This window comes from Emys orbicularis, chromosome 1 (assembly GCF_028017835.1).
Source record: "Emys orbicularis isolate rEmyOrb1 chromosome 1, rEmyOrb1.hap1, whole genome shotgun sequence".
Lineage (NCBI taxonomy): Eukaryota > Metazoa > Chordata > Testudines > Emydidae > Emys > Emys orbicularis.
Genome location: NC_088683.1, coordinates 150791560 through 150801065, shown reverse-complemented (window position 1 = coordinate 150801065; position 9506 = coordinate 150791560).

Below are 9506 nucleotides of genomic sequence, written 5' to 3'. Positions count from 1 at the left end.
GGGCTGTAGCGGCACTCGGTTCTCCAGCAGCCGTTCCTGAAGCTCCACCAGACGCCGGAGCATGTCTGTTTGCTCACGCAGCAGCCCCAGCGTTGCTTCCCGACTCCTCTGATCTTCCTGCCGCCACCTCTCATCTCGAGCGTCTCTCCTCTCCTCACGTTGGTCCCTTCTGTCCTCACGTTGGTCCCTCATGTCCTCACGTTGGTCCCTCATGTCCTCACGTTGGTCCCTCCTGTCCTCACGGTCACTGGCTTCTTTCCTATACTTGCAAACCGTCTCCTTCCACTCATTCAGATGAGCTCTTTCATTCCTGGTGGATTGCATGATTTCGGAAAACATCTCTTCTCTCGTCTTTTTTTTACGACGCCTTATCTGGGATAGCCTTCGGGAAGGAGGAGGGAGGCTTGAAACATTTGCACCTGCTGGAGGGAGTGAAAAAAGGAGAGAATTTTTTTAAAAGATACATTTTTCAGAACAATGCTTATACTCTTTCACGGTGTATACTATTCACATTACATAGCACATGTGATTTCTGTGCAAGGTCGCATTTTGCCTCTTAATATTGAGTGCCTGTGGCTTTGCTGCTAGAGATCACAGACGCAGGTCGGGGCAACAGAATTCACCTTGCATGCTGCCATGGTAAGCCACTGTCTTTAGGCTTCTGCGCCCTGCTTTCCCACATACCAAGCAAAGCCCGTTGTGCTGCAGTTTTCCTGTTAGCTTGTTTTCTGCTGCTGAAGGTTAACACCCCCCCCCCCATCCAATTCTCTGGGATGAGTGCTTTCTCCCTCCCCCCACCGCGTGGCTGGTATCAGGGAAGATCCCTGCAGGAACCAAACTAACACCACCCCCCCCCCACCCGCCATGAATTCTCTGGGATGAGTGCTTTCTCCCTCCCCCCACCGCGTGGCTGGTATCAGGGAAGATCCCTGCAGGAACCAAACTAACACCCCCCCACCCCCACCCGCCATGAATTCTCTGGGATGAGTGCTTTCTCCCTCCCCCCACCGCGTGGCTGGTATCAGGGAAGATCCCTGCAGGAACCAAACTAACACCCCCCCACCCCCACCCGCCATGAATTCTCTGGGATGAGTGCTTTCTCCCTCCCCCCACCGCGTGGCTGGTATCAGGGAAGATCCCTGCAGGAACCAAACTAACACCACCACCCCCCCCACCCGCCATGAATTCTCTGGGATGAGTGCTTTCTCCCTCCCCCCACCGCCTGGCTGGTATCAGGGAAGATCCCTGCAGGAACCAAACTAACACCCCCCCACCCCCACCCGCCATGAATTCTCTGGGATGAGTGCTTTCTCCCTCCCCCCACCGCGTGGCTGGTATCAGGGAAGATCCCTGCAGGAACCAAACTAACACCCCCCCACCCCCACCCGCCATGAATTCTCTGGGATGAGTGCTTTCTCCCTCCCCCCACCGCGTGGCTGGTATCAGGGAAGATCCCTGCAGGAACCAAACTAACACCACCCCCCCCCCCCACCCGCCATGAATTCTCTGGGATGAGTGCTTTCTCCCTCCCCCCACCGCCTGGCTGGTATCAGGGAAGATCCCTGCTAGCAAAACGCGAAAAGCTCTGGGCCAATCCTCCCCCCCCCCCCTTGCACTTGGCTAAATGCAGGGAAGGATTTCTTTTCAGCCACAGGCAAACAGCCCAGTAGGAACGGCCACCTCAGTCCCCTTAATTAAATTCCCTTATTTCAACCAGGTTACCCTAAGCGATATCACTCTCCTGAGGATTACACAGCAAGATAAAGAACGGATGTTGCTTGAATGCCAGCAAACACCGGGACCATACGCTGCCAGGCTGTGTCAGGCAATGATACCAGATTACTTGCTACTAGCATGGCGTGGTCAAGTGTCCTACCATGGAGGACGGAATAAGGCTGCACTGCCCAGAAACCTTGTGGCAAGGCTTTTGGAGTACCTCCAGGAGAGCTTCATGGAGATGTCCCTGGAGGATTTCCGCTCCATCCCCAGACATGTTAACAGACTTTTCCAGTAGCTGTACTGGCTGCGAATGCATCCCAAGTGCTCAGGGCAAATTAATCATTAAAAATGCTTGCTTTTAAACCATGTTTTCTATTTTAAAAGGTAAACTCACCTGAGGTCCCTTCCATGGGGTCATGGTCTTGGGTGCTGGCTTGGGAGGCTTGGGAGGGTACTTCAGTCAGGGTGAGAAACAGTTCCTGGCTGTTGGGGAGAACGGAGAGCTGGGTGCTCTCTGCCAGCTCGTCCTCCTCCTCCTCCTCCTCTTCCCCTTCCACGGAATCATCAGGTGTACCTGATGAGATTATCCCCAGCTCGGAATCCACAGTCAGAGGTGGGGTAGTGGTGGCGGCCCCCCCTAGAAATGCATTTAGCTCAGCGTAGAAGCGGCATGTCCGCGGCTCTGACCCGGAGCGACCGTTTGCCTCCTTTGCTTTTTGATAGGCTTGTCTGAGCTCCTTGACTTTCACGCGGCACTGATCTGTGTCCCTATTGTGGCCTCTCTCCATCATGCCCTTGGAAATTTTTTCATAAGTTTTGGCATTTCGTCTTTTCGAACGCAGTTCAGCTAGCACTGAATCCTCTCCCCATATAGAGATCAAATCCAGTACCTCCTGTACGGTCCATGCTGGTGCTCTTTTTCGATTATCAGCCTGCATGGTTACCTGTGCTGATGAGCTCTCTGTGGTCACCTGTGCTCTCCACGCTGTGCAAACAGGAAATGAAATTCAAATGTTCCCGGGTCTTTTCCTGTCCACCTGGCCAGTGCATGCGAGTTCAGATTGCTGGCCAGAGCGGTCACAATGGTGCACTGTGGGATAGCTCCTGGAGGCCAATAACATCGAATTGCGGCCACACTAACGCTAATTCGAATTGACAAATTCGATTTTGGCGCTACTCCGCTCGTCGGGGTGGAGTACAGAAATCGAATTAAAGGGCCCTTTAATTCGAATTAAATGGCTTCGTTGTGTGGACGGGTCAAGCGTTAATTCGAATTAAGGCAGCTAAATCCGAATTAAAGTCGTAGTGTAGACCAGGCCTAAGTACAGGCATGGGGAATTCAGATGCTGGGACAATACTTGGAATGGTGAAATCTGAGTTGATAAAGGTGTCATTTTGGGAGATAAACAAGTGATTTAAGGAAAGAGAGTGAAAAGTTAACTCTACAGAGGCTGCAGCAGTTAAACTTTGTGAAAATGTTAAAAAGAAAGAATTCTTGGTTTCTTTGCAGCCATTCTGAAGGGAAAATGGGCCCTTTTCCAAAAGAATGTCTGTAAATAATCCAGGTAAAGAGACTATCTGATTGAAATAATTTGACTATGGACAATTTAGTCAAATTTGCTAAAAGAATATAAGGGGGTTCTATTGGAACTTAACTGACCCAAATGTATAAAGGGAATGTAATCTATGTACAGCTATGTAAAAACAAAGCAGTGTAGAAGGGATGTTAAGGAAAAGAAAATGTGTATGTATCTGTCTGTCTGTGGAAATATGTGAGGTTTGTAAAACTCCTGTTTTGTAGGTTTAAGATAAATTGGTTTTGTTTTGTTTATAATGCCACTAAAAATCCATTTGACTCTTTAATTCAAAGTTGCAAAACTGACAGACCTTTTTGTCAGACACAGGTAATCAGTGTTGGTTGGCTTTGGGATTTGGTATTTAACCCTTAAGGGGTAACTTAATTCTTTACAAAATTTAAATCAAGTCATGGCTGCAGCAGGGCAGTCAAAAATCAGGAAAATAGGAAGAGATTCTGGATTCTTTTTGTTTGGTTGTTTGTTTGTTTGTTTTTTGTAACAAAATAGCAGATGAGAGCTGTAGTGAAAGAATAAGAAATTAACAGTGCCCTCTGAAGCAACAGCAGGGGTGAGGTGCACAAAACAAAAAGAAGCAATGTTAGAAACACTGAGCCTTAAAATGGCTCTGTGTAATCAGACTGTCACTTTGATAAGGGTACATAAAACCCTGTAAGAACAAAAGAAACAGTTACACCTTATGTAAAAATTAATATGGCTAATGTTTTAAAAGTTAAAGTATAGAAGGAATGTGCAGACATGTGCAGTGTATATTATAAAGGGGGGTAAAAGAAATGCAAACGAAACATGCTACTTAATTAAAATCCTATTAGGGCTCCAAAGGAGCCACAATAGATTGTGTTTTCGTTTTGGAAGCAAGAGTTAAAAGTAATCAAAACTCTGGTAAAAGTTAATTGTGTTCCTTTTAAGACAGAGTCTCTGAGCTCTGCTGATGGCTTTGAATCCAAAAGCCAAGCCTGTGTTGATGCAAATTACCTAACTGATAAAGGAAGGAGAGAACTGCCAGCACAAAGAAATTGCAAATAAAGGACATACCTGGTCAGCAAACAAATTGTCTAAATAAAAGGCATGGTATAACAAGATACCTTTAATTGAAATAACTTTAATGTTAATAAGTACCCCTGTAACAATGTATAGTGTGTATGATTTTTGGAAATATCCTTTATGGTAATGATGCTTTTCAGCTATTACCTGTGAACAAACTTAAAGCTTAACACAGCAGGAAAGACATTGTAAACTTGGTCTGCTGTAGAGGAGAAACTGAGGTACACCATCTCATGGATTTAATGACTGAACAGTGGGATAATTTCCCCATAACTCTTAAAAGATAGAAGCCATTGAAACCTGGCCTGCCTATAGAACAAAAACACAGGAAAATATGGAGGTAATTCCTCTTGTTTTGCCTGCAATCAGCAAGGGTATTTGTGAAAGGAAGAAATATTTTAAGCAATAATCAATGCCACCCCAAAAGGGGTAGAAAAATGTTATTTTTGTCTTTCAGAAAATCAGAAAAAGCTAATACCAGCTACAGGACAACCTAATACAGAAACAAATGAAAGTGAAAAGAAAAAAAACATACTACCATAGCTATGTAATGTACTGGAGTTCAGATACTTGCTTTGTCCACCTTGAAACACAAAATGTTTTGGGTAATATCAGGAAACACTAAGGTTTTGATGCATCTGTTAAAGCAAAGGAAGGATCTTTGTTTGATACTCCATCCATTCATGTTTATAAGTATGTCTCCAGTATGGTGAGACCAGATTTGTTAAGTGAAGAAATTGTTGTTAAGATTGCATACCAACAGGCTCTGGAAGCAAAAATATGGAAAGTTAGCCCACTCCCCAGATTGCACATGGGATCCTTCTGGCTAGAGCCAGTGGGCTGGGGAGGGAGGAAAACTACTGGACATCAGAGGTTATACCAAGTGGACTCCTCAAAAGTGGGTATGCTTGTTCATGCCTGTTGCTCCAAAGCCCTGTAGTAAAGACATTTCACTAGGATCCTGTATGTGAAATAAAATAAATAATGAGACCAAAGTACTGTATAATAGGCTATGTGTATGTGTTAATTCTTGGGAAAAAGTGTTTTAAAAGAATGGAAGTGTTAGCAATCTTCCAATAGACAAATGTAAATGTAATGTAAGTACTGTGTTTACAAAAGGTAAGAAGGTAACATAGTTCCTAAAACAAACAAAAAGGCAATGTGGGAAACCGAACCATTCATATTATACATGCAAATGGCAACATGTTAAGAATTGCCACTGCAGAAAGACATAACAGCTTACCATTGGTATAACATATTTTCTCAATGGTCTCCCACAACTACTGGCATACTAATGTTACTAACCCGAATTGTTTTTGGTTTTAAATTGTATGTGTTTAATTGTAATGTTTGAAATGTGCTGTTGCATAAAACAAATGTATGCAAAGCTGGAGCCACAGGCCCAAATCACCTCCCAGTATTTTCTATTACGTGGACTAAATAAGAAGTGACACTGGTGATTAATAACCTTAGTGTCAAAAGGGGGATATGTAGGAGCTGGATTTCATCCTGTCAGCCACCCCTTTTTGAATAGCAGAAAGGAATGACAGACCAGAACAAACCTTATGACTCATTATGGTCACCCCTTTTGTTTTAGGATAAGTTATAATGTCTACTATGGTTTCCTATATGTATTACAGAGTAGGCACTCTAGTTAAATATACATTTCTTTGTTTTAAGGTTTAGTAAGTAAAGAAACAGGATTCTCTATTGTGTCCATGTTAAGTAGATTAGAGGAACATTAAAGGCCTGGGTCTCAATGTAAATTGTCTTAGTTATTGATTGTAAAACTTAGCAAGGTTTAATTTACAATGCTTTTTTTGCTCGATATAAAATAGTACTGTTTGTTAATCTGTTTGTGTGAATGAGGAATGTATGCATCAGGAAGAGTCATTGTTATAGCCAGAGTCAAGGAATAAGAAGTAAAGAGACTTAAAGGACATCAAAGAATCATCAGGTACTGCTTACTACCCAGATGGCTGTTAAACTATCTGGCATCGCAGCGTGGATACATGCTTCGCAGTGTAAGAAGGCACCACCCCCAGCAAACCAATCATCACCTCAGGACCACGCAGAGTCACTTTTGACTCCAGAAGAAGATGTAGAGAAACAGCCTGCAATACCTTACAATCTACGCTCTCATAAGGGTTGCCAGAAGCAGACGACGACCAAAAGCAAGGCCCGAGAAGAAGCAGTAGTGAGCCTAGCGCCTGCTGCCTGGTGGATGTAAAACTGTGACTGCGGTTCCCTCAGTTTAGGTTGTCAGAACCAGAAGGGCCTTGCCTCCAACATGCGCCTCTGGTGGTGCCTGTTCCTCGGCTGCTGGTGTCTTGAGGTCTGGGGAGTCCACAATGACAGTTCTTTTATCCAGCAGCAAGTGTGGATAGCTCAGACCCTTAATATTTCTAATTGCTGGGTCTGCAGCCACATCCCAGCCCACTCTCAAGCTGGTGTTCCTGTCCTGGCAATCCCACTCAATTCCCCAGACCTCACTGGAGGACCTCGTCCGTTTAACAAAACATGGAACAACAATGACACTTGAGAAGCAGTGGGAATAAATGTATCTAAATGGATAAGTGTGGTGGAGGGAAGAGGCCATTGGGTGGTTCCCTTATCCCACCTGGGGGAGTAATACACCATGCAAAAAGGCTCCTAAGGTTACAAGCAGTAGTTGAAATAATGGCAAATGAAACCGGAGAGAGTTTAAAAGCCCTGGCCAAAGAAACAGGGGCGATCCGACAGATGGCCCTCCAAAACCGTCAGGCATTGGACATAGTGCTGGCGGCCAAAGGAGGGACCTGTGCTCTCATTGGAAAAAAATGTTGTGTGTATATACCTGACAACACCAATGAGGTAACAGATCGCGCTAGCCACTTAAAACAAATTGCATATCTTCCCCATAAAGAGCCGAGTTCTTTATGGAAGTGGCTAAATAACTTGTTCAATTTCTCTGGCATAGGAAATGTTGTTTCAGGGAGCCCTGACTATCCTGTTTGGAATCCTAATGATTTTTGTATGTTTTCAGTTAATCTCCTGTTGTATCCAGAATTGTGTAAGGTATGCCACCCAGGTGACTGCCCCAAAACAGAGTGCTAATATGATGATGTTAAATATCACTGATGAATGAAGAGATAAAGAACAATTAATATGTGGAACCCAGTAATTGTTGGTCTTTGCGTAAGCTTGACCAAAAGGAGGGATTGTGAAAGTGAAATGAATTATATTAAAGAAATAGAATGAATTAAAGAATGCTGTATGAAATGCTGCAATCCAGGTGTCAGGAAACTGTTAATCAATTGCTCCACTTAAGGGCAATTGGTGAAGCATTAGTCTTAGATGATAAGAGCTAATAAGGAAGTAGGATATGCATATTGTGCCCTAGGCAAATTCTTCAATTTGCTCTCTCTGTCCCTTTGTTTAGTTCGCACCCTTTTATCTGTATAAATAAGACTGTTTGAATCTTGCAGGGGGGCTCACATTATCTGAATGTATTAGCAGAGCGCTGTGCTAATAAAACAGAGTGGTCTGACAAACTATGAGTCCTGAGTCTAACTTTGACACCATGATCTCCCCCCCCCCTTCTCCATTTTCACCCTTACTTCTGATTTCTCTCCTTTCCATGGATATCAGGCTCCCTGATCCAGCCTCTGCCTCTTTCATACAAACTCAGCTTCCTGGCCTAAGTGTGCTCTGGCTCCAGACTGGATTGGCCATTTCCTTCTCTTCAAAGGGCCCACAGAAATGACACTATTCCACCCTCCCTGCCCTAGTTCTATTGTAGGCTTGTCTGCCACCTCCTCTGCTATGAGCTGGACTATCCCATTATCCCTCCCTGACTTGAATGCTAGATTTTCCTTCCCCTTTTCCCTGCCCTGGTGGCCGAGCTTTCCTGCCATTTGAGCATGGGGAGCCTCACAGGCTTTCTGTCCCCATTCATGGTTGGAGATGAAGAAGCAAGTGGAGGAATGAAAGTAGAAGAGATAGCACACATAAAGAGGGAGGAAAGGTATAGATAACGTGAGAAGCAGGGTGCCACCTGGGTGTGTCACTGAGTCTCCATCAGCACTCTCTGCCACGGATGGGCTCTGCCAACCATTGGCTGGTCAGAATGGAGTGACAAAAGCCCTGAATGGCATCCTCACTCCTAGTCTATGGGTGAGAGGTGAACTCACCCTGCCCATAGGGTCACCCTCCCAGCCTCCACAGTGTGACAGCCTCATGCTGTCTGTGTGCACCGACTCTCCTCACTCTCCCCACTCCTCCCTTCTCCAGCTGACAATGGGCTGGTCAGCACTCTTGCCAGCTCTCACAGTGTTTGGTGTTTTGCTCTATGTCTCAGCTCCTAGATTCAAGCAATTACTGGAAAATCTCAGCTTTCATATAAAAATAGAAGGAAGTTTCTAGCTCTCATGGTTGCAGAGAAAAGTTTGAAAATGTGAACCTAGTGACCCCAAAAGGCTCCAGAACCAGAAGACAAAGAAACCAACATTTAAAAACAAACAAGCAAACAAAAAACCCTCCTGTTTTTTATGGCAAACTCATGATTTCGTGTGGTGGGAAGAGTACTGTTGTATTTCTGCTACCCAGGCCCTCATGCCAATGGGCACAATCCTTTCCCCTGACTACAGGCTGCAGCATTGTAGCAGAGCAGAGAGCATTCTATGACATGGGTTATATTAGCACAATTCACACAACATGTGCCACAGTTTATTTTGCTTGCAGGACAGCCCTGCACTGCATCCTGGGGGCCCAGGGAGGGGATGGGAGAGAAAAGGAATGCAACGCCCACGTAAGAATAGAGTTCTGTACAGGGAAGAGGAAGAAAGCCAGTATTGCCACTTCTACAACTCCTGTCACAACCACGGGCCTCAAGGGATCAGAGCTGTCCTCTGCAGCTCACAGATAAGAAATAAGTCAGCTGATAAATGGTCCTGTGACGTCCCCCCCGACACCTCTGCCTCCATCAGTGGCACAAGAAAGTTTCCAGGGAAAAGCATTTTGTCTGCTCTTTCAGTAGCTGATAAGTTGTCTTCGAAGAAATTCATGAGTTAGCAGCAAAAACAACTTCGCGTACACAGCACCTTTCCCCCTGAAGGATCCCAAGCTATTTGCAGGCTATATAGACAGTACAGGCATCACTCCCCCATC